The sequence below is a fragment of the Aedes aegypti genome, chromosome 3 (assembly GCF_002204515.2).
Source record: "Aedes aegypti strain LVP_AGWG chromosome 3, AaegL5.0 Primary Assembly, whole genome shotgun sequence".
NCBI lineage: Eukaryota > Metazoa > Arthropoda > Insecta > Diptera > Culicidae > Aedes > Aedes aegypti.
In genome coordinates this window covers 184,843,065-184,869,699 of record NC_035109.1, presented here as the reverse complement: position 1 = coordinate 184,869,699, position 26,635 = coordinate 184,843,065, and the positions used below count along the sequence as shown (strand labels likewise).

The window sequence follows — 26,635 nt, the reverse complement described above, 5'->3', positions numbered from 1 at the left end:
TTGAAACCATTTTTGGATTGATTTCAACAAAATATGTTGGAAGCATCCCAGAAGATGTTGATGAATTCTAAATTTGAAAATACGTGAGATAAGTTCTCCGACTCAATATTAAAAGTTCGTATGGAAGCGGATTCGTTTTTCACCACGCTGGAGTGAAACGTGTCTTTCTGCTGGATGCGTGAGTCTTAAGCAAGCGGATTCGGTTTTCGTGTCGCCGGAGTGAAATGTTTTGAAAATTGAGCTACACGTACATATTCTTTTATTTATTTGACGCAATTACTAAAAAATAACCTTTGAATAGTTCGACATTAAAATTTTCGTGGCTACATGAATCGCATTACTTATGAGATCGTAGCAAGCTGTACGCGCGGGAGGCTACGTTTTGAATTCACTGTCAAGTGTTGTTTCGTTCTCGTGGTTCACAATTCGGCTGGTGAATTATGAAAAAAGCTGTTAGTTTTATGCCACCAGCAGGAACGTTTGAACTCGTTATCCACATTCAGTGACATTTTCATTAAACTAGCAGAAGATATGATATCAAAAGCAATAAAAAAGAAGTAGTATCTGATTCTTTGAGTACGTTGCTTGCTCCTGCGGGGCGAGCAAAAAAAAAGTCAGCTGTGTTGAATAAATAGTGTTCATAGTGAGGTAAACATTATATGGCGATGGGATTAACCACAATACAAACTGGTGAGATCGTTCTGAACTATAAACCTTTTGAAATCAATAGATACGTGCAAGATTCAAAAGTCAAATTTTCGATTCGGTAAGTGTGAACTTATTTTAGATATCCATTTGGGTGTTTTCATGCGGGGCATGCTGTAATGAAAATGACCTCAGAATGTGTGTGTATGAACAGCCATTCTTGAAATGGTTTGTAGGAATTGCAATAGAGCTATCACCTTTCATTTCTAGGGCTAAAATTGTCTGCGTCTATGAAGACATCAGAGGACTATTAGCAGTTCTGTTTACAGTACCTTGATGACATTCAAACGATGATCGCCCGTCCTTGGCATGGATAACAGACGCTTCAGAAAGAAACCTCTTCTCCCTTTCTCTGTCATCATAGGACTAAATTTTCCCCAAGGAATAGTTATTCTCCAAGGTTAAACAGCATTCAACAACCAAAACAATTTTAATGAAAATTAAGAGCTATATAGATGGTTGAATATAAAAGCTTGGCCGGTTATATATCAATAATCATGCAAACTTCAAATGTGTGCTCAGTTAAAAAAATTTCAAATCATTTCTAACATTTCAACAACTGATGTCCTTTGAACATAAGGGAGAATACTTATGAATTTGACTTCTTGAATAAGTTGATGAGATATTATTCTTCTGAAGTAAACTAAAGAACTATGTTCTACAATTAAGGATATGAATCAGCATTCAATATTCGGCGGCTGTTGCCCCCAAAATAAGGACATGAAGTACATATTAGCTTGTCGTGGCCAGTTCATAGCCATAATACCCTACAGAAAGAGTTCATCACCCAGTATGATTCACAACAGCAGTGCTCAGTAGCACTGTTCCAGCGGGCTATTGACACAACGAACAATCAATAGTACATTTTCCGAACCCCCATCATCAACTTAAATCTTCATTTGTCAAGATCGCAATCTACCTGTCACATTACTATAATTACACACCAGGAATACCAGCGAGCCAGCGAGAGTCACCTTCGCCTCGACTAAACACACTTGCATGGGCCCTTTTTTCCTCTCGATGGTGTCGATCCCAAACAACGCCAAACGCCAGAGACCTCTCCTCTATGCCAACAACGGCACACACACTTGATCCCATACCCAACCAACCGAGTGAGAACCCAAAACATACACACAATTTCCGCCATCAGTGCACAAACAGTCAACAACGCCAACGCCAATAATGTGGCTCTGGGTGATGTGTGGATTTCTCTCTATTTGCACCCGCTCGTTCCCGGCCATGACCCACAGTGGTTCCGTTTGTTCTGCGAAGCGGTCATAAACAATCTTATGCAATATTTGATAGATAATATTATTTGAAACTACGTTTTGCCTATCAAAAACGCTATTGTTCGATATCACTGCGGAACACGTTGTTGTCTCAAGGACAAAAATACCGCTATTTACTTAATTAAGGGTTGTTGAATCCATTGCTGTTTTTAAAACTATGTGTACAACAATACTTATCAACAACGTTCAAAATATTTTCGATGCTCAAGAGTAATTTTTTATGGTTCAAAAAAGTATTGTATTTTGCCATATGAGAGAAACGAAGAATTTTGTATGGAGGCTGCAAGCATGTTGAAAAAGTCGATTTAATCTGAATTTAATCACTCAATTTCAACCAAATTACAGTCAACCCTCCATGAGTCGATATTGAAGGGACCATCGACTCATGGAAATATCGAGTCATGTTTTTAGCTCACCTCAATGAGTATACCCCACGTAAATACCAAAGACAAATTAAAGACCTCCATGTCCCTTGTAGTTGACCAAAATTTTATGACTCATAAGGTAATCTAGAATGCCGTGAAAAATGTACTGCGATCTGTCAAACTTGGGTACTTTTTGCACTACCGCATACAGTACTAGAAGTGGTACCCAATCTGACCCCGAGTGGAACAGACCTGTTAATACGTTAGTCAAGGATGTAAGAAGTATCGTCTTGGATCGGAAATTTTTCGGACCCATTTGTAAATTTAATTGTGCTGATGGGGGTAGGTGGGTGTCCTTAAGATGTAACAGCTCATAAAAAATAGCGCCAAATTCAAATAAGAATCGTTATGAGGGGGTAAGCTGATTGGTTTTATGTTGGTATGTTGGTTTTATTGTTGGTAGAATTTATGTTGTGATTGGTGACACCATTTTCAACAATTATGTTCTGGTAGTTGATAACCATTTTCTTGGTGTTATTTTGGAAGTAATTGAAATTCATAAAATTGATTAAGTATCTACTTTATATAAGAAAGTCAAGTTCAAATTGAACATAACACAGTACCCGAGCAAAGTCGAATAACTGGATGATAGCAAATTGATAACAACTTTCATTATCGCTGTTATCATTTTGATATTCTGTTATCAATGATAACCGAATGATAACAAAATTTGTTTTCATTGTATCCGTTACAGCCATGTTAGATAACAAAATATGTTATCACACATCTTTTCCATAACGTTTTTATAAAGCGTTTGTCATTAAACAAAATTGCCTTTTAGTCATACAAAATTTTGTACACTTTTTTGAAGCGTTATTTTAATCCAAAACACTCATCTCTCAAAATTTTTTCTTGATAAAATTCAAAAATATATGATGATGCTAATTTAGTTATAAACTTGAACTCAATGATAAAATAATTTGCTACAAATTTGTTGTACGACGAATTTGAGTTCTCATTTTTGTTATATTGGCTGTTAACCCGAGCAAAGCTTGAGATCATATTGAAAACTAATTTTGATGTTGTGCTGTCGCGGATTTTGATAACTCAGTTTGTTGTCATTTTGGTCGTTTTAACGGTTAAAATATCAAAACTGAGAGCAGAAAAATGTTCCCATGAAATCAAATTGAAAACTCTTTTTGCTGTCAGTGAAAGCAAATTGAAAACAGTTTCTGCTGTCATTGAAAGCAAATTGAGAACTCGCTGAGATATACATATTTTCGATTGATATTGAAACATGACTGCGACTAGATAAATGCTTTATTTTTATATTCTCGTAGTATTTAAACATGTAGTACGAATAAATTTATAATTAAATAAAAAGAAAATATAAGTAAAAATTTAAAATGATAGCAGAAAGAAAACAAAATATGACATCGAATATTTCATTGATAAATTGATATCAAATTATGATATCAACTTGATGCTGAAAACAATATATGTTTTCAACTTGCTTTCATTTTGCTGTTGGACTTTGCTCGGGAATACAGCCAAGGCGATAACAAAGTCAGTTATCAAATGATGAGAACCAGGTAACAAGATTTGTTATCAGTTAGCTATTCAACTTTGCTCGGGTATTCAGCACATAGCATGGTGTGCACTCAGATTCATATAATATTCCAGATTTTATTGCATAATCGTCCGAAAGCTAGTCGGTTCGAACATTGTTGATGGAAATATTTACATCTATAATTCCAATAACTGTTAGGACAGCAAGAACCATAGCATATCAACCCCTCTACCGGCAGCTTCATTTTTTATCGCTTTAAAAATATTCAAATCGCGATAACTTTTTTGTTTCTCGATATTTTTGCGCCATTTCTTCACAAGACCTCAAAACTCTTCTAGTTTAAGAATATGCATGGTCCAAGACGCACTGATGGGGTAAAATGGCCCACGTCATTAAATCATTCCTAGATCGTTTCAATTTGTATTCTTTGCCAAACGAAGTTAAAATATGTTTAGCTAAGAGTTGCCGCCACAACCGTTGGACATAAACTTATAGATTTTTCCTCAATTTTCCGGTGAAATTCAACATTTTTCCCTTTTTTGCCTGAACATTAAGGTTTTCCGATGATTTCATAAAGGAACAAGCGTTTCCATACCACAGAGCAAACTCATGGAGAAACATGGTTGCCAACTAGTTGTTCTCCATACTAAATGGCATTCTACCCCATCCATTTGGTCATTTTGAACCACCCACATTTTTCAACCAACTTTTCTACACGATTTAAACCCGTTAAAAAACTCAAATTTGGGAAATGTTTTAATGATGGTAGCTAGCAAATATTGTAAAGTTACTGTTAGGACTTCGAATGGCGTTAAAATGTGGATCTCATTAGGAAAAAACGACACAAATCCTTAAAGTGGCATTTTGGACCATTTTGCCCTATCGATATTGATAATTGATCAGCTGAATCCGGAGATATTCCAAAACTCCTTGGTTATCGCGATTTGAATATTTTTTAATGGCAAAAATGAAACTGCCGGTAGAGGGATTAATGAAAGAAGAATATTTTTCAAAAAGATTTTACGTTCAGTCGTTATATGGACCGTATAGTATAAAGAAAAGCCTTTGATTCAAAGTAGGTAAAATATATGATGGATAACTCAAATAACTCAAAAGAACAGTTTAGTTATAAAAAAAGTAAAATTTTCTGATTAAAATATTAGCAGCACCTACTCCAATAAATTTATCGACAGTATAACTTTAAAGAACAGCCTTCAATTTAAAGAAGGGATAATCTATGGTGGGAAAATTGACATTGATGTTTACAACTAAAATTGGAAGAGCAGCAGGTCGTGTACAGAGTTGTTCTTAGTCTCCTTCTCATTCATGGCATTACGCCTCAACACAAATAATTAGCTTAGTGTTCTATGAGCACTTCCAAAGTTATTAAACAAAAGCTTGTTTTGCCAAAGTAGCCGATTGTTTTACTTTAAGGTCAAGTGAAGAAAGCGAAAAGAATATAGATCAGCTATGAAACGAACTCAGATCCCTTTAGAAGGCATTATTTTCCCTTTTTGGCGCGGAAATTACCACAAAGCTAATGAAGGCCCTGCACAGCATTCTAACAAGTTTTGTAACAAAAAAAAAGTATTAACAACTATGGAGCAACTACAAGACAATCGCATTACAAACACACACTCATGATCTGTGAAACCCTTTACAAGAATCAACAATGTCAGCTAACTTTTCAATCAATGATTTCAATTCTCATTTTAAAAATTATGCCAAACGTCCATTATACCTGTCGTTTTTATGCCTATCATACTTATGCCTAACGTCCGTATGCTTGACGTATTTATGTCAACCTCCTCATCATGGATATTAGACCTGTTCACTTTTTGGAAAAAGTTATCCGACTCTCTGTGCCTCATCAAATTCTGAACTTATTTATCAAAACAAGTAATCGGTCCAAAAATGAGCCAATTTGAAAAAGTTTAAAAGGTGTATCAAATCGATTTTGTGGTTTTTTGGACTTTTTCTCCAAAATGCGTTCCTGAAACCCAGAAAAATCATTGAATATGATTCGAAAATACCATTAGCCTTTTGCTAACACAATAGTCTATCACTTTGCCGAAGACACTGTGTTTTGACCGCTTCTTCATTATGCTTCTAACGTAATTAGTCAAAAAGTTTCGAAAAACGCAATACATTTTTTCAATTTGCCTTATAAATTCCGATAAAAATCTTATTATATTTTGTATCCAATTCAACTATCTATTTGATCTAAGTGTTACGAACATATCGTTCATACATCATTTTCATGTGAGAATTGAATTTCACTTCGAAATAATTGAAAGTGTATCACTCTATACCCAAACATCTCATAGTACACCCTAGTGTCTTCGGCAAAGTGATAGACTATTGTGTTAGCAAAAGGCTAGTGGTATTTTCGAATCATTTTCAATGATTTTCTGGGTTTCAGGAACGCATTTCGGGGAAAAAGTCCAAAAAACCACAAAATCGATTTGATACACCTCTAAAACTTTACCAAATTGTATCATTTTTGGACAGATAACTTGTTTTGATAAATAAGTTCAGAATTTGATGTGGCAAGGGTACCTTAGAAAAAGTGAACAGGTCTAATGGATATCTTAACAGGATGCGTATAAAATTTTTATTTCTACATTCTTGATTTCGTAGTTTTGCTCCGAAGCGGGACAAAATGTCACATGTTCGCACATACCACTGTTTAACAGTGTAAAATATGTTGTAAAGTGCTAATTTTAAAGGCAAAAGTACAAAACAAAAATTATTTCAACTTGTTAGAAATTCCAATAATTTCTACGAAGCTACGAGCTCACAGTATAAAAAACACTAATTGAACTGTAATACTTCTCTTCACTTCACTTTTGCACTAGAAAAACTTTCAGTTCAGCTCAAAACAAGCAAGCTGAAGGATTTATTGTCACAAAATGTTAAATTCTGTTCAATTTCCGGAAAACTTACACGTATCTCAATGAAATCTGAGGAATTATCCCGGGACATAATCATTATAGACTTCAGAGAAGATTGCTCATGCTTACATAAGTCTCAATAGGTTTCAGACTAGGTTTTGATGGAATTCTGTGCTTAATCTCACAGGATCTTGAACAAGATTATCACCACTATTCTTGTTTACGTTCAAATGCTCTTTCGATCGAAAACCGTTTTGCATTTCTGTTTACGCCAGCAAAAATAAATGGGCCATGGTTTCGTACGAATAGGATTCGATCCAAAGTTGGATTCGCCGTAAACTAGAATGTTGAGTTATATACAGAAGAAGTTTTTGATTCATAACAAATCAATTTTATAAAAAAATGGATTCAAATGGTTTTTCGACAAGATTGTTCTTATTGGAAATACATAACCTTCATTATTGAAACTGGTTTATGGACAAAAGGTCGAAAATAACTTTCTTGGTGGGAAATTTTCCCTTCTTTGAAAAAAATATGTTCGATCTTTTGTATCTTCTTTTTTGTTCTTCGATCTTTTGATCTTTCGACCTTCATCATAGATTCATTGAAACTTGCTAAGTCTGTTGTTACTGAAACAACTATTTGGCAGTTGTCAAGTACATAAGCTTTATAAGTTTCTAATGGTGACGATTCAAAATTTCATCGTAATTTTTTAAAAATATTTTAAAATGAGGGCTGCAAAAAAGGCACAACTAATAACTTCTCTAAAACTGATGGAAATTTTTTGATATGAGTAAAATGCGGGACTTTCCAGCGTGGGACTTCACTGCCACACTTATGATCTCGCCCTAAAAGCCATTGGTAACCTAGTGTGTAGCTTGTTGTTACTGAGCAAACTCATGGATTTACAGGTTATTTAACAACACTACTATAAAGAGTAGATCCTCCTCTATCTCCTATCTCTGGTGATAGTTTTTATATTTGTCCAATCATTTGCTTATAAAATCAAGCTACACGCTCTTACCAATAGATTTTAGGGCGAGATCAAAAATTATGCGATAAATGTTCAAAATGACGGATTGTCCCGTGCAAAGCGGGACGTCTGTTCACTTTATTTTTTGGCCAATTGGCGCTACCACTGTGCGTTCCGGCATATGTGCTCTGGCTGCTGCTGCTGCTGCTCTCTCGGTATGCCTTCTGGTCATTCGACGATGCACTTTTATTTGTTTTGCTTTGCTCCAGTCCACCCAGCGTGTTCCGTCCCTGGAACGAACGCGACCTACAAATGCCTACCCTTTCTATGCCACCATCAGCTGTGAGCACTGAGCAGTGCACAATGGAGGTCTACTACCGACTCCCAGTCCACACAGGCCTCTCAGGTTCAGCCCAAGGCGAAGCAAAGTGATCAAGCACACGAGTATATTAATTCAAAAAAATTCACCTCATTCTATTTAATCGTTTCCTCATAATAATAAAGTTGTTCATAATTCTGTGTTCCTTCTGACTGCGCTCTCTCGGTCTGTGGTCGCGGTGGTAGATTCCAACAACAACCAGGCCTCAAAACGGCAGCCAGATCCGAGACTGAACACGGGTGTTCGCAATAAAGAGTACGGATCAGCGGTTCTCAGCTTCCCCAATGAGGTGTACTCTCTATTGGTTGAATGAGTTTCCTCAGTGGGTGACGTCCCACAGATTGCGAACCACTGGCATGAAGTGAGGCTCGCATCAGAAATTGGACAGTATTATCATACGAGGTGTATCATAAATCAATGATTGATGAATGATTTACCCCCCGTTTCATCGCAAGCGTTTCTTGCTCTTCAACGCGAACGAGCTCTCCGTCATAGTCGAACTCTTCGGGTTGTGTTATGAACTCTCGCTAAAGGGAATATAATAAAGCTGACAAAACAATGTATCAGAGAACTCGAATAGAAATTAACCGGATTTAGTGGCGAGGAGTGATTTGCTCCGGTCCCCCTCCTCCGGTACCCCCCGCAAGCACACGCAATTGGACATTTTGACACCAGCAGTTGAGCGCTGGATTTGTGTCTTCCCGGGGTCGAACGTCGCCAGGGTTTTCAAGGCTCCGCTGGACGCATTGGCAACTTCAGTGAGCACGGCAGCATCATGTCACCTCCGAAACTCCGAGGGAGTCCCAAATTGGTTTCGCTCGCGACCGTCCGAAGGAGACACAAATGTGATAAGATTAACAAGATTTTCGAAGAGTGATTAGGCATCAAGGTGGATGAAGATCAAATCTCCACAAGGCCCTGGTCCAAGACGACAACGTTCCGTGTTCGATCCGAGGAATCGAAAAACGGGGCGCCAAATTTGATATTCACGCTTTCGTTTATACGCGCCAGTAATTGATTGACCGTTTCTCTGGGCCTCTGGTGGACATCACGCAGTGATTCTCGGGTCCACGCCTCGAAGGAAGGACCAAGGCAGGGGGCGGAGAACGATGGATGGATTTATTGGGAATATCTTTATTATTCATCTTCTTCGCTGGCACTGACAGTTGGCTGGATGACACGATCAGCGGATTTGAATATATTATTAAATGACTCTGGGAGCGCACGAGTTGGCCCAACAAGGACTGGAATCAATCACCGGGTATTTCTGGGTATTAATGGCAGTCCATTTTGTGGGGGCCGGGGCTCTAAGGGCGATGACGAATGACGCGAGGAACCACACTGTTTGGTGAATGTTAAGTATCGTTAATGATTCTTTAAATGCCTGTTGAAATTTTGACAGTCGCTCGGGTTGACAGTTTTGATTCGAGGTGGAAAATAATCTTGCGACATATCAAACTTCATAAATTTGCAAACCAAGTCTACAGAAGAATAGTTCAAGAGATTTTGGATGACCTACCATGGGCTTCAGAAGAAACTGCGGCCAAGAAAAATTCACCCCCGCACCAAATGCACGATGTACAAAACGCTCATTAGACCGGTAGTCCTCCACGGGCATGAAACGTGGACTATACTCAATATGAGGACCTGCAAGCTTTTAGGGTTTTCGAACACCGCACAGTGCGTTGCTCCATAGACAAAAATCAAATTTCAATTTATTTTATCCGGCGATAATAAGTATCCACAAGTGTTCATAGATACCACATACTATAGAAACAAGCATTTATAACCTATACAAAGCACAAAATCAACTACAACAAGCATCGAAATTGACAAAAAAAGTTCCACCGAGTTCCATCCTAAATCACGCACAGACATGTTTCTCCTCCACTGACCTGCGATCGATTCCAGTAAGGTCGATATCGTCCTCAAAGCCAAGCAGTATTTGTGAACGTGTGATGATAGCGTCGTTTTTCTACATACCAGATGTCCTAATAGCACCCTCGAATGCAGTAAACTCAAAAGTGCGTCTCCCTGCTTCAATCCGTCAAACGTCACAAACGAGGTTGACACCTCGTCTATAATCCGAACACTTGATTTTGAACCATCTAGCGTAGTGTGCTAGCCTTGAAATCTATAAGGCAGCATCCACAAACTACGTAACGCTCGTAGGGGGGCCCGAGCGTTACGACTCATACAAAACAAATAAAATTTTCATACAAAAAGCGTAATGGAGGGGTGGAGGAGGGGGACAAAAATTTCCAGGTGCGGGCACTTTCGGGTTACATCTTGCACAAACAAATTCTCTCGATTGCTCATTAGCTACGTATCGCGCACGATAAGGCTCGGCGTTATTTGGTCGCCTGCATTCCGCGCAATCTGTGTCAATCCCTTTCGGTGAGGTCAGTTACCGAAGGCTCGAAGCTGACTCGTTCTACCTTATCTTCTGCGACAGAACTATCCGCATGACTACAAGATGGTGAGCTGACTGTAGCTGCCTCTTGAGTTGCTCGGGTTTTGGACCGAGTCTGCCGAATGAATGAATGATGAAATGTAGTGAAACTTTTCGGAGTTCCTTGAAGTAAATCCACCTTTGTTCCCGATGTGATGTAGATTCAAAGATGAGTCAACTACCTCGGGGAGCGGATGGCACGTTTCGTGAAGACCGTCCTAAATGCCTTACCTATTTCACGAAAAATGGACTATGAGTCGTTCATGACGTTGTTGACCGAAGCGGAACAAATGATAAACTCTAGACCGTTAACCTTTGTAACTTGCAGGTCGTGTTACTCTCAGCCTAGGTGAGACCTCCGTCTCCAAGCCTCAGGGTCGGCGCTAAGCTCGTGACATTCCGCGAAATAAAACACACATAGTAGACTCCAGTAAAACTCCCTCTATTTTGTGGTCTCGTGTACACTTGTATTTCCACTTCCACTGACTTCTACTGACTTTCCCTTCCTTACGTCCGTCCTCAACACCGGACGACGCCTCGCACTTTCTTACAATTACTCCTATCTTACACTTTCTTATCTTCTTCAGGGCCCCGCACGCTACAGCACCTTCTCCGCTGCTTCTTCACTGACCACTGGAACTACTTCCGCTATCCGGGCCAGGGGGCGGTTGACTCCTTCCTTCTCCTTTCTTTTCCTTCGTCTACAGTATCTCGTGGACCTCCCCAAGTAACCACAAGCATTATAACATTGCACGTATTCTACTGCATTTCAACAACACTGATGTAACATTGCCTTTATTCGACATATTTCAAGAGCTGTCAAGCAATATAGCATTAACTCTACATTACAAATGTATCAATGCACTAATATCACTTTATAAATTGCACTGCTGCACTAATGTTACTTTATACATTGCTTCATTGCTTTATCGTCGTTTTTGCATTAGTGCAACTGTAAAAGGGCCCTTTTCCACTTTTAAACTACTTTAATGGTAGGCTTACGGCAATGCAGCTACATTATATATGCAACGATATAATGCTCCATGGTTACTTGGGTCTTGTCTGTCCCGTACGCCCCTCGAGTATGGTGACGGACTCGAGGCTTTAGTGATCCGTGGATTCACTGGAAAGCCTGGGTTTCCAAGTGCATTCGGTTGTCGTCCGGGGTACAGGTCTTCACGGACTCACTACTTAATTGGCGCGTAGGGTCAACGCGGGTACGTCTAGCGTCTAGGGTCTACGGTGGTAATAAACCAAACCGCAATGGCGTTTTTAAACGAAAACCGCGAGGTCCTAGATGGAGTACAGGGTACAAAAGGGCGAGTATTAGGAACTTCTCGGTTGGGCTTGGTTCGGGGTTCATTGACTGCGAACCTATGGTCGATTACCCATCTTCGTCCATGACGTAGTCCGCCTCATCATGGCCATCCATTTCGCCACCCCCATAGCCGCCCGTTCGTGTGGATTAGCGCAGCCTTGGTGGTGACTAGCGGCACTACTTTCGTCCTTCTATAAGGTGGAGCAATGTTGGCTGCGTTCGTGGGATCTTTCGGGAAATCTTATTCAATCCTATCTACTAACGTTTTCTTTTTGCAATACATATTATTTTCGACACTACACACGACAAATCTCATCAACACTAGACATTATACTGACACTGGTTACACCTTTTTGCCGCTAGACAGAGAGAAGCAGGAATCACGACATTTCTTGATGCTCAGCTGTAGCAGAATTCAGCAACAAGTGAAAGAACCAATTGATGATCGAAGGGCTCTGAAGACCAGTTGGGCGTTTCTAGACTAGATTCATTCTGGAGTCGTTGGATTGTCGAGTACTTGTAATATCTCGACGGTCAAAATGGTTCTACGACGTATATCCGATCAAGAAAGGAGTGCTGGTTTTGATAGTTCAGGGAAAAGTGCTTAATCTATAGATCCGAAATCAACTGACCCAAACCCATCCTATACGTCAAACCGATGAGGAGACTTCATCTAGAATTATGAAAAGGAGACGTGTTTGCAAATTTGCAGTTTTTGATGTCTACGGTCATGATCAATAGGAAGCTTTCGACTTTGGCAAAGATTAGAGTTGAAGAGCACGAAACGGACTATACTAGATGTGGTGCCATTGAACGAGTGTTCATAGGGCACGAGGGGGAGGATGTTTCGGCGCAAGTGTCCAGCAACACACCCCTCGGTATCGTTGACGTTTCGCGAAAAGATAAAAGTTCAACAGCTTTGAGTTTATCACATCTGGAACAAAGGTTGATTTGCTTCAAGGAACTCTAAAGTTACACCCCGTAATACAGATGGTGAGTGAGTAAGTTATATCCCCGTAATTTATCTAGGATCATTCGTAAAGCAAACATTCGGTCCGTTGTCGTGCGGACCTCATGAAGACCAGGTTGGTATTCTCCGACGAAGGCCTCCTCGAGCGGTCTCAGTCTGTTAAATAGGATGGGCAACAGTATTTTGTACGCCGAACTCAGCAGGGTAATTCCTTTGTAATTGACACACTCCAGTCTGCGCACTTTCTTGTAGATTGGGCATATGAGGCTATCCAATCAGCCGGTGGGCATTTCTTCGTCCTTCCATATCTTCAGAAGTCCTCGGTGGATCGCCTGGTAGAGACGCTCACTTCCGTGCTTGAAAAAAAATTGATCGGTATTTCGTCCTTCCCAGCAGCCTTACAGTTCTTCAACTCACTGATAGTCTTTTCATACACACTTAGATTTTTTTCACGAGCTCGGCTGCGCGAATCTCGGTTTCCCGATTTTAACCGAGACTCAGCTAACGATTTGTCCGGTTGCTTAGCAACGAAGCACGATTTGCTGATACTCGGCTCTTATTTACTGAGATCCCATTAAACTTGTTTGCCGACTCCTCGGCTGTGCGAATCTCGGTTGAAATAAGCCGAGATTTGGCATTCTAATTTAAGTGTGTATGATCGGTGGATCCACAGCTTGATCGTCATCATCAATGTTCATCCTGTTTCTCACTACATTTCCCTTTTTACTGTTCAACAATTGCTGCAAGTGCTCTTTCTACCTGGCAGCCACCAGCGTTTAATCGGTCAGCAAATACCCTTCTCGATTATTGTACATGGCGAGCACTGGTATAGTATTGTTCCGCGCAACATTCACCATTGCATAAAATCTCCACATATCGTTCTAATTCATGCTATCTTGAGCTTCAGGTACCACTCTTCGTGGTGGATTCGCATTTCTTCGGTTCTCGCTGCCCTGTATCGCTCTCTGTTTTGTCGGGTACCGGCCACAAACAAAGGGCTTCTAGCGGCATTTTTCACGTATGACACTGCCTGGCACTCTTCATCGAACCAGCCGTTTTGTCTTCGTTGTTGACCAGTGCCAATCACTTTGATTCCATTTTGTTATCACTAGTATCGTAGCTAGGGTTTTTGGGGCCCGGTGCGGAGTTCCATTTATGGGCCCTCAAAAAAAGGTGAACGCCGTCTGGACGATGACCAAATAGCTTTTGTAGAATTATTACTAAAGTGGTGCAATTTACGTTGATAATGTTGTTGCAGTCGTTTAATGGCAAACATGTCCATTGATTGTCTCTCTTTAAATACAATACTATTCTTCAGGAGCTTATTTCGTGATTTTCTCGAACTTCCTCAGGATTCCGTTCAAGATACCTTAGGAACTCAACATAGAATGTATTATTTTTATTTATGTTTTCTAAGGGTAACTATAAAAATTACCTCAGAGATTCCAGTACGAATTTCTTCAAGGAACCTTTTTAGGATTTTTTCAAGAAAATCATATGTACTCCAGAAATGTATCCAATGATTTTACCAGCGATTTCTCAAAAACTACCACCAAGATTCCCGTTTGAAACATCTTTAAGATTTCAAAAAGTATTTTCTCAAAGGATTATCTTTTAAAACTATCTATCCGATTTCAACCAGGGAATTACTCCAGAGATTGTTTCTTGGGTTGAAAGAGCCTTTGGAAGATCTCCTATAGTTACAACAGGGGGAAATCAAAATAGTTAGCAAACTAGTAACTGGAGCAAACTACTAAGATATTCCTCTAACCATCCCTTGAAACAACGCTGTAAGATTTTTTGAGAGAATTGGTGTTGGAATCAATAAAGGATTTCTAAAGGATATTCCAAAAGTATACCTGAAGAGATATTTGTAGAAATCACTAGAAGATTTTCTGAAGTTTTCCTTCGAGGAATCTGAAAAGAAATTCCTAAAGAACCTGTGAAGAAATCGTGTAATACCATAGTTGTTAGTTTAGTCACTGCACTGTAATTCGTCCTGCGTGCTAATATAATTCTATTATTCAGCTGACGTTCTCTATTCAAGCCGTATAATAGCCCTATAAGGCTGACAAAGCGAACTAGTGATTACTTGGATAGACTCTGAAGGTATCTCTTGAACCTTGAAGCAGGATCCAATGCAAGTAGAATAAATAAAAAAAAGTTTGCAATGAAATAGAGACTACGCCTCTAAAAAGAGATCTGCTACCAGCCTTGATTGTATACAAACCATGCCCGAAGGTGGTAACTGATTTATTTTCTCAATTATAATTGAAATGAAAAACGGTTTGTTTAAGGATATGGTCTGTAGCATACCTTCAAATCAGTTTCAGATATGATTATGGGCATCGCACATTTCGGTAGATCCGTATGAATTACAATATTCAACCGAGTTATTGAGAATGAATTTTGAACATCTTTCTAGGCTCCTCTAATCACTAATACCATTGATCATGGGGCCCCTACACATTGCCGATCAAGGTCACCTTCAAACTGAGCCTTTTCTGCTTGTAAAAGTGTTTGTTTCCTAGAAATCAATTTCAATGATAGGGTCCCACTGGCTGTTTAGATCTCCAGCGCAGCGTTCTGTTAGTTCTGGAACTCATGCTGCATCGTCACTTGGTTGTCGCCGGTTGTGTACTCGTTCCAATGACGGGTCGGAAGAAGTCTTCTTTTACGATCTCATCCTTCATGTCATCAGAATTATCGTTCGTTCGAATATATACTGATCAGGTTGTAGTTGAAAAATTTGCCCTTAATTCTCAACTCACAGATTCGATCGCTTACCGGTTTCTATCGCATAACTCACTTCATATGACTATAAAGCCAACTCCACGTTCTGTTTTGTCGCCTCCGCTGTAGTGGATGTAGTACTTGAAGCCCAATTTGTATGGTGTTCTAATTAGATTTGCACCTGAATTAGAAATCAAATTGCTGATTTCTCTCAAATGAAGTATTCAAATTTAATCTCTTCTTTCTCTCTGCAAAACCCGTAACTTCCGGTCGATGGTATGGTATTTCTGTCCAGTAACGTAATCCGTTACGAGCTGATTGAAATTGTTAATTTTTACCAACCGAATTCGTATTCAGGAAACGAATAATTTTGCAGAAATTTTCCAAACCACCTGTACGGTGGGCTACCTTCATTTAATCTAACTGGCAGTCCGGTCTAGTGCGTCATAAAAACGCACTCTGTGCGTCAGTATTGGCCACGTTAGATAACGAGCTGAACCGATTTCGAAACAATACTTGATCGAAACAATTTCGCTTGGTTACAGTGATTTTCGTCTGCGCAGGTTCACCCCATTAGCCACGGCTCGTTTCGATCGGTAACAAGGCGCACGCTTCATCTCTCGTATCACTTTTTCCAATAAGTTTCGATCAGTTTTTCTTGCAGGTGAAAAATTCATCTCCATCTGCGAACAATGGAAGCCTAATAGTGATCATTTTTGGTTTCATGCTTTCCAAACCGGGCAGATTGATCAGCTCTCATGGGTGAATTGTGCGTCTTGTTAAGAGTACAAATTTGGAAAAATTCACGGCACAATCTCCTGGAAAGAATAATGGGGCGAAATTAATCCACGGAACGAGTCGGGAGCCGTGGCGAAGATAGTGTGCCAAACGCCAACAAAAAACGCACCAGAGGAAAATAAGCACCCAGAGAAATAATGAAATAGGTATAAATAGTAATCATAATTGAGTGTAATTTTCAGGTACTTAAAACTTTATGGTGATCATTGGCTACTGGTTGAGCTGAGTTGAGTTGAACTTTTTTCCTCTTCTATGCCTCAAAATTGATCGTGGAAAAGGGGTCTGGTGGTGTAGTGGAGGTTTGCGGCCATCGGATGTTACGATCGCGATAGAGTCTACGAGTGCGATGTGGGAGCAAAGCGCGCCAAAAAACCGACGCAATTCAGTGGCACATGTTCGTCAGGGTGCTCCAATTTCTGAAAATTATGCTTGATTATTCTATGGAACAATCTTTGGTCGAATCCAGAGACTTGGGTTTTGTTCACACCCTGGGCCATAACCAATTAGGCTGCTTCATGTTTTTACCTAAATGAAACAAAAAGAAACAGTTGGGCGTGAAAACTTTGTAGCACCCTATTGTTCATACGAGCAAGAAAGTGCTACAAGAAAACTTAACAAACCGAGCTTCAGTGTAACTTGGAAAAAGGTGGAATTGAAAAATTATTGCAAATAATTGAAACATTTTGCTTCCCTCGTTTGGAAAACTCCACGATTCGGTTCTTCTGCTGCCTCTTGGGAGCCTCAGAGGGGCCACCTACGGTGTGCTTAGGCCTAGGCAGACAGGCAGGCAGGCAGGCAAACGCAGCTTCAATTATCCGTCAGAAATTAAACGCTGAACATTTAGAAGCAATCGCAATTTTGGAAACCCAAACCAGGCATAATGATCATTCGGTAATGGTAGGTTTGCTTGTCAATCCAAATGAGCCGGCTGCGTCATGTCGTTTATGCTGTTCGATGTTTATGTAACATTTTAACGAAGATGAGCATATTAAAAGTAGGAGCTCTAGTTTGCCAAAAAGCGTTTCGCTGCGCAAGCCTATCAAAATAACCTACACACGGTTTTTTTCCCACTGGCCTCAGAAAAATGGATTGACGAGAATCCGAAAACTCGGTTATGATCAATACGCTGACAAAGGCGAACTTCTAAAAGTTCTTGGAGGAGTACGATGACTTCGAATATACCGGAAATTCGGATCTGCAAAACCAGAAGTTAGATTCGTTCAGGAAGGAGACAGCCTGCGGGGATTCCGGGAGCTTCAAGAAAGAGACTTACCTACCAGCTTTCCAATTTGTCTGGAAGTCGATGTTAGCAATGATGATTACCTCCGTTTGTTCTCAATAGCCCCAACGTAAAATTATTAACTAGCAAAACTTGAATATGAATTTTGGATGTTAGTCACTAACTCAAGTGCTTCAGACGAGAGGTCTTAAGGATTTCTTGTCATTGAAATAAAATTAAAAAAAGTGAAACTTTTGATTTGGAAACTTCATCAAAACTGTTTCAATCGATGTTGATTTTGGGAAAGAGAAACTGTTTTACCAGAAGCGAACCATTACTCGTCACTCGCAGATCCCAAAAGTAGAATGCAAACTCGATTAAAACAGCCAGAAAAGACCTACTCAATCTCAACTCCAGCCACCTAACCCTTTTTTCGGAACTTCTTCGAAGCCACCGCCTTGAAGCAGCACTTGAATTTATCCGGCGAAGCGTCGACTTGACTATACGCGACGCTGACTTTATTTCCTGCGATCAAACGCCAACTTGGACGTTCTCTCGCGCTGGAGGGTAATTGCTCTCAAGCACCCTTGACAAATTTAAACTCGACAAGAGCGCAATCCTTCAGCGGAAACTGCCGCCCGGTTCTCTCCTCCTCGATATCACGCACTCGAAGCTTAAACATTGTTTTGATACTTTTCAATTAGGAACTGCAAGTAACCAACCGAGTGGCACCTCGACGGGACGGATTAATTTCTCGTGGGAATATTTGCGGCACAATTGGCGACAATTTCGATTTCGGCGGCATCGTCGCAACATAATCTTGGTGGTACTCTGCGTTTGCTGGGGTCTCGATTCGTTCTTTTCCTCTTCGTGAAGTGAAGTACTCACCTAACTAATCGGTCTCCGGGTATAATTATCCGTAATTCTCCCACAGAATAGAGCCATCAAGTTCGACTTTTGATCCGCAATGCGCGAGACGAAAGAAACCATTCAGCAGCATCATCCGGCCGAACAGTGGGGAATAAAAGAAACTTCCAACGCGCCCGGGTCTCTAATGTGTATATTAATTTCAAGCGTGTCCAATCGATTTAACGCTTTTGGGCTTCATCTCCCACGGTTTGATTTATGATATTGGCATACACGAAGAAGGTGTACATAGCTACAGAAGTAGGAGTTTGGCGATTCCGAATTGAATGAGCTCCGGTTCGGTATCCATTTCGAATGAGAACTTCAAGTTTTTATTGCCACTTAATGCGCTGACTGGGTTGTGTACTTTTGTGATTGGTACAAAAACTGTGCTTCAATCTTCCTGGCTCTTCTTATTTGCGAAATGTTCTGTACCTACTTGATTCATATATTACACACTTCAAGGGTAGTTTGCACTTTTCCATATGAAATTAAATACTGAAAATCGGGTAGATATTAAAACAATAGCAAAAGAAATAATTGTAAATTTCAAGCATGTTGTACTGCATGGAGCACTGAAAGGTGGGAAACCGAACCGTTCTTCAATACCCGCATCGAAAGTTGTATCAAATTTTGATGAGTGATGATGAATTTTCTACGAACTTGGACTGCCATAGCTATAGGATTTGAGCATTGATATTACAACATTATGTCATTCGTTGTAATTTTTCAGATTATAAATCGAAATCGGAAACAGGATCGTCATTTGAAGTAGGTACCATTCGAAAATTTTCTGTTGATGACAAGATGGAATTGAAGTTATGTGTATCCACAGGAATAGTGACACAGGTAGCTCCATTCGAAAAAGTCATTAGTTCTCTTCCAGTGAGGAGCGTTTTCAAAATGTTTCTTTTTTGAATCCTCTGCAGTGCTTTCTTCATGATATTACAACAGCTAGTCCCTATTGGTACAACATACAGCATAGCTGGCCTGGAATTTTTTTGAGGATCAAAAGCTTGTTCCTAAGACAAAGTTTCGATTTTCTGTTAATAAGTAGATACAGACATTTTATATATTCGTTACATTTGGCTTGAATGCCCTCAATGTGATTTTTGAAAGTTAAGTTTTTATTTAGCATGAGCCCTAGATACTTAACTTCATCTGACCAATGTATTGGAACCCCTCTCACACAGCTAAAAATATGTTGTAAATTTAAGTTTATTTTCATGCATAATTTGGAAGCATAAGAAGACATCTTCCATTTTAGAAAGTATGGAGAAAAAATATCCAAACTTTTTTGCAATCGACTACAGATGCCACGCAGGATTCATCCTTTGGCGAAGAGATCTGTGTCATCAGCAAACAAAGATTTTTGGCATCCCTGGGGTAACTCAGGTAAGTCAGATGTGAAAATATTGTATGCTGAAGAATGCTGCAAAACTCGCTCTTACAGGAAGTGTTTCAGATTTGGAATTTTGATAATGAACCTGAAGTAGGATTTGTTTTCTGTGCTAAACAATCCCTAACAATCCCATTGAAACGATACATGCAAACATACTCGCCGTGGTTGCCGGCTGTCACTTCCACCTTCCCCGCAGCTGACCTCAACGCGCACCAATAGATTGCTTAAATTGATGAACCTCCTTTTAAGGAACCTTGGTTTTGTGACTGTAGAATTCATTAATATGACGCCTAAACCATGGACCTATGCACGGGTTCACTATTTGACGTTTTAGCGGTGCCGTGTAATTTATGTCACTATGGAAACTGGTGAATTCGGCACCGCTCAAACGTCAAACGCCCTATGGGTTTTTTGGGTGCAGCGTGATTTTTATTTATTTCGCAGTGAAAACCAATTCCTGCATGAAATAGTATTTGAACGATGTGTTTGTAAAACTCAGATAAAACTGTAAAATTGATTTGATTCACCTGTAAAACTTTACCAATTTGGCTCATTTTTGGACTGATAACATATTTTGATAAAGAAGTTTGGAACCAAGACCGTGAGCAGAAAAACATCCCCAAACCATTACATTTCCGCCATCAAGCTTCACAATCTTCTGTCAGTAACGGGAATCTAAGCGCTTTCCAACCGGTCACGATAAATTCTGTCGCTTCCGATTCTTGTCCGATATCAACGGCTTCTTCGCAGGGCATCGACAGAATAATTCGGATTCAACGGTTGTCTAATCGTCCGATCCGAAATGGACAGCTGAAGTTCTTTCTTCACTTTGAAAGACAATTTAAAAGGATCGGCATTTGCATGATCGTGAAATCATCTCTAGACGATGTGGAACGTGGTCTTCTACCTCTATGGTCCACAGAAATCACATCTGTTTTCTAAAACTTTGTACATACTCTTGAGATGATCGGTTTGTACAAGTGATATTTGTTACAAATCGTCTTTAGTGACATTCCACCAGAATAGTCCTCAATGATTTTCTTGCGAAGTTCGAATTCAAGTCCGTCAGGAGCCATTTCAATCCTTGTTGTAACAAAATGAGAATAAATCAACACACTCCGAAAAAATCATGTGATTTTACGTCTTTTGGATGCACATAAAAGAAGCGAGCCAAATGACGTGAATTTGTTTCACATTTTAAATATGATGGTGTCTGATTCGGGAAATGTCAATCATAGTGGCATTGTTTTCATGTCCTTCATCATGCAAAATTATATTTTTCGTTCAATACATCTTTCAGACCACATTTTTACGTCATTTCATAACTTACATCATGTGTTATATGTGTGTGTGTGTGATACAATCCACCTTCCACTGACCGGCAGTGCTTTCATGGAAGAAAATTGTATGCATGTATATAATGATACCCTTCGATATCTTTATATCCGCAGACAATTTTAGCGCAGGAGATGAAAAGTGCCCGCATAGAAAAATACAATTTGCCACACATTCCCAACAGTAATCTTCATTTATCTGTAACGGTTACTGTATCACAAACTGTCGCTATTGTATTGAACAGTATGAAGCCTGATGCCAAACACCATAAAAAACTGTTTATGTAATCTACACCAAACAGTAACATAACATCAAAGTGTACAGAAATTGTTGAATTATATAGGAATGACAACCTCTGGGTTATGGTGGAAATATAACACAACTGTACCCAAAATTGTTTTGCGCAACAAAGATACACATGAGCATTTCACTATACATTAATATTTGGGAACAGTTTGATAAACTGTTTTACGCTGGGAGGGAGGCACCGATACTACACACGAAATATAAGACAACGTTATTTTGAACTGCAAGATAACTCCGGCTTGCCAACAACAATCAAGGCAGGCTTCGAGAAAATCGGTAGTTTCCTTTTGTTGTGCAACTTCGATCTTTCCTGACAAACATGAAAAAAGGGCCACAGTTTTCTATGCACTAAATATTCATTTTCATTGGAAAAAGTAGAACGATGCGTTTTTCAATGCTTTATGTTCAATCAGATTAAATGGTGCTCACGTGACATTACTTGCGTTATGTGCATGAATTGATTTTCATTCGATTTTTATCACTTTTGAAGAAATACGAAAATGTGTTATAATCAGTTACGCGCTTTTTTCATGTTAGTCCAATGTTTGAGATCTGGGCTCACAGTGACGGTTCGTGACAGCGGAATCTCGGCTCACTATGACGTACAGAAATTTTGTATTGGTTTCTCCCTCCCAGGTTTTACGTATTCATCTTCATTATGCACGCTTGAAAAATATCAATGACTGGATCTGTGAATTAATGAAACTTTTAGTCAAACATAACGGAATTTGCTTTTTTTAACTAAAAGATGCATGCGCGTGTCTATTTCTACAAAACTTTCGTATCAAAATAAGAAAAAAAGAACAAAAAATCTTTTTTATTTATTTTTTTATTAATGAATATGCAGACACTGTATGTATGTTTTTTGAGCGTGCATTTTTCCGCAGCGTTTCCGAAACCATCAAAATAAAAACAAAGTGAATTTTTGTTTCGGCCAGTTTGCTCCGTTTTGTCGTCTTCGTTGTTCCAGAGAAAAAGTGATGAGACTCCTTAATTGGCAGAAGAAATACTGTAAGTTTTTAAACGTAAGTTAAGTTGAAAACCATATACACATTTTCTCTTTTTCCGTTGCAGCTCTACAACCCCCCAGCAGTCTGGTGCCGCATGAAAAACAGGCCCCCTGAGCTGCGGCCAAACCACAGACTACAGCCATGGAACCATCGCTAGTTTCTATACTCTAGAGTAAGTTTTGAGAACATTGTCATTTCCAATTGTGAAACCTGATTTTTTACGTTGCAGTTGCTGTGAAATCGAACCAATGAAACGGATTTTCATCTACGCACAAGGAAAAATCAAGCACCAGCAGAAGGTCATCCAAGCGCAATTTTTTTTCTAAATCACCGGAGGTGCAAGCGATAATGCAGAGCTTCACCGGGAAAACTTCGGCAACATATGAAACCTAACCGGAAAGGGATGAGAGATATGATCGTGATGTGGTGTATTACTTCCGGGACAACCCCCTCCCTTCGCTTCGTAACGGCTTTTGTACGAAAATTTTGTATAAGTCATAACGCTCGAGCCTATTTCATCCCCCCCCTCGAAAGTTACGCAATTTGGGGACGGCACCTAAATAATTCTGAATTCCGACTGAGAATTATTTTTATTATTGATATTATTTTGAATTTAAAGACTCGTTGCTTAATACGTAAATAATAAAAGCATGAATTGAAAAAAGTTAAGTTATAAATGTTTAATTATTTCAAATCAGAAATAATGGAACAAATAGAACATGTAGCATGAATCTGCTTCTGAAGAGAAATAGTTGAAATTGTGATTAAATTGCGTGATTTGTGTACGTTTCAATTGAAGTTGATTTTTCTACACGTATCTAATTGTTTCATTATTTTGATTCATTCTAAAATAATTTTACCTAGATATAAACATATCAGTACAGTACAGGATACGGTCAAATTACTGTAACAAACCATATATAAATAATTACACATACATTGTCCGTTTTCATTCCAATTGTATAGGTCAACTATTTCATAACTGTTTGCGTTATAGTGAAATGGGTGCAAAAATGAACAACATATCCATCATTTGGGAAACTGTAAACAAAAAAATTTGTTCGAGAAAATCGACGTTTTCAAATGGTTACATAACTTAACCGCCTATTCCCCATATTGTGATTTCCTCGATTACCATTCACCAAACTGTAAAAACGGTTCGGGGTACAGTTGGTTTATTGTTATTTTGGATTTTAAAAGGAATTATTCTGAAATTGTCGTAAATGGTTATGAACAGTTTGTGAAACAGTAGAAATACAGTTCTTGATTATGCGGGTGATAGCTCTACTGAAATTCCAACGACCCATTTCAAGAATGGCAGTAAATACACACACATTCTGAGGTCATTTTCATTTACAGTAAGCCCCGCATAAAAAACATCCAGATACACGCTAAGATGAAAGTACCCGTTAATGGGTAAAATAATACCCATTTCCAAGAAAAGTGGTTTAAATCATTAAAAGAGTAAAGTCGATTTACTCATTTAAGAGTATTCGCCTTGAACTTCAAATAATGGGTATTTTTCACTCTCGGTCTTCACAAAGAACATGGGTAGGGGGAGATCCCCCAGTACCGGACAGCACCCAATACCGGACAAAGTCGAAACATTGAGAAATCATGGTCCAATCAAGATGGTGTATTAGTAGTAAAGGAAGCTATTATGGAGACTAATGTTTGCGTAGAATAACACATCCTTGAAATATGCATGCCTTTTTAAAAAAGTACAAAAGATTGAAAATTTCAAAAAAATTGACGTATTGCCTTAATTTTGAGCCTATTTAGTAATTATTTTGAATATGAAAAAATACTTTGGATCACGCAAGCATATTCGAACATAATCCTAATTTGATAGTATGAATGTATTTTTTACTATAATTGGACTAAATATGGACAAATTACAATTTTGTTTAAGCACCTCCTGTCCCCCAGTTTCGGACAGCCTGATTTGTTATATGATATCTTTGTAATTATTGCACGAGTGTCTCAAAATACATTCATTTTTCATGGATTCCGTCGATCATGGTATCAAACATGCAATAAAATTAAGAAAAATGAACATTCAGTACAACATCGTAAAATGTGCTATTTTTCATCATATAAGAAAGAGGTTTTTGATGGACATCTTGCAAACTATGATATACTCAAATTGTTCTTGTAAATGTTGCAAATGCAATGAATTGACAATTATATACTATTCCTAAAGTAAACACATTCAATGATGTTCAAATTTACAGGATTCGAGGCATTTCCAGATTGTGTCCGGTATTGGGTGCCACCTTTCAAGATCGATCAATATGGTACTAAAATACATCATCAAAATGCAATGTCAAAATTTATATTTATATTTTCAAATTTATTTTTGTACACTATAAAAATGATAATATTTATCATAAATGGGTAACACGAGCACATAAAACTAATATTTTTCGAATTATGAATTTAGTGGCTTAAGTGTCCGGTACTGGGGGATCTCCCCCTAATAAAACCTCATTTTGTAAATGAATATTGCCGTAGATTGAGGTTAGGGATCCAGAGACAAAAAGTTACGAATATATTATTGAAATACCATTAAAAAACTTCGTAAATGTATCGTACTATATATACCATTCATATTTATTATTTTATACTACACAATTTTGAAATTTTATCATTTGCTTATCATTGCGGATGTTCCCCCGGTGCTTTAGAATTGAAGACCGTGGGGCGCTTTAACTTCTTCAAAACATCATCCTTGGAGCCGGCCCAAACCGATTGGGTGAATTGAAATGGATGTCGAAGTGTCTGCAACAAAAGTACGATTTGTAAAAGTCTTCATTTTTAAGGTCATTACAAATAGAATCGCCGAAAAAAAAATATCGCGTGATTTACACTTTGACCAATTTATTTTTCAATTATTTCGGGTGGCAACAAAATAAAATCGTGCAATGGCGGTTTTGTTGATACCAAACTAGCATGTGTACAATTTACCCTTTATTTTCACAAGAGGAGATACTTCGGAATGGGGCTAAAGTACCCTTTTTTATGTCATTGGAAAATACCCTTTTTCTGACATTCCCATACTGATTATGAAAATGGATACATGGTACCCATATAAAGGGTACTTTAAAGTTATCGTGCATCAAATGGATATATGAAATGTTTTTACACTTCCCGAATCGAAAATTAAATTTTCGACGCTGGCACGTATTTAGGTTTAATTGGAAATAAGTGAGTAGAGTAAACAACAAAAAAAAACGATTTTACCAGGATGTGAAGCTGTTTTTCTCCGTCGCCGGACTGGGGTTACCGTAAAATACTATACGCTTTTTCACTGCACTCTACGCGTAACACGATCGATCCTGACCACATCACCCGCCCCCGCAGGAGCAAGCGTCGCAGTCAAAGGATCACACACTACTCAACTTACATCATGTGTTATTCAGTCATAATGTGAATTACGTCCGCAGTGATTTTCATTATTTTTAAGAGTGAATAAATGTCATTTTTCATCACGAATCGTGTACCGTTCTGATTCAAATTCCGGACAGCTTCAAATTCCGGACACTCAAGTTTGTATGGGAAAGGTTTCAATTGAAATGTTTCAAAATTTGCCCTTCAAAAGATCCCATTTTGAAGACTCGTTTTAACATGATTTTTGCATAGCAATCCATGAAAATTTACAATTTTCAACTAGTGTTGACGTTTTTCCGATGGCTGGTAGTGTTTGTTTAACAATTTAACTTTTCCAACTTTGCTTTTCACGAGCTGTCCGGAATTTGAATCAAAGCGTCCGGAATAAGAAGCAAAAGTGAGGTGGTGTCCGGAATAAGAATCATGAAGAGGGCACACATTTCTATTTATTTAAATTGATTGAAGTTGTGGAATTCAAATCTTCACCTACCATTCGAAAGGTAAGTGTCCTGATACCATGATAACGCTGAAGAATCGTAAACATTGATTTAATTCATATGCTTTTAGGTGGTTCACACATCAAAGAGGCCTTAAGTGTCCGTAATATGAATCAACACGGTA

General features: G+C 38.8%; 1 protein-coding gene and 1 long non-coding RNA gene across 3 annotated transcripts in view; both read left to right on the top strand.

Moving 5' to 3' along the window:
• The window catches only part of LOC110678676 (homeobox protein SIX3-like), a 217,926-nt gene that overhangs the window by 102,261 nt on the left and 89,030 nt on the right, over positions 1 to 26,635 (top strand). The window lies entirely within an intron of this gene.
• LOC110678677 lies at positions 22,479 to 23,526 on the top strand. The gene is made up of 3 exons (XR_002501826.1): positions 22,479 to 22,625; positions 22,689 to 22,796; positions 22,854 to 23,526. It is a non-coding gene; the product is annotated as an uncharacterized LOC110678677 (long non-coding RNA).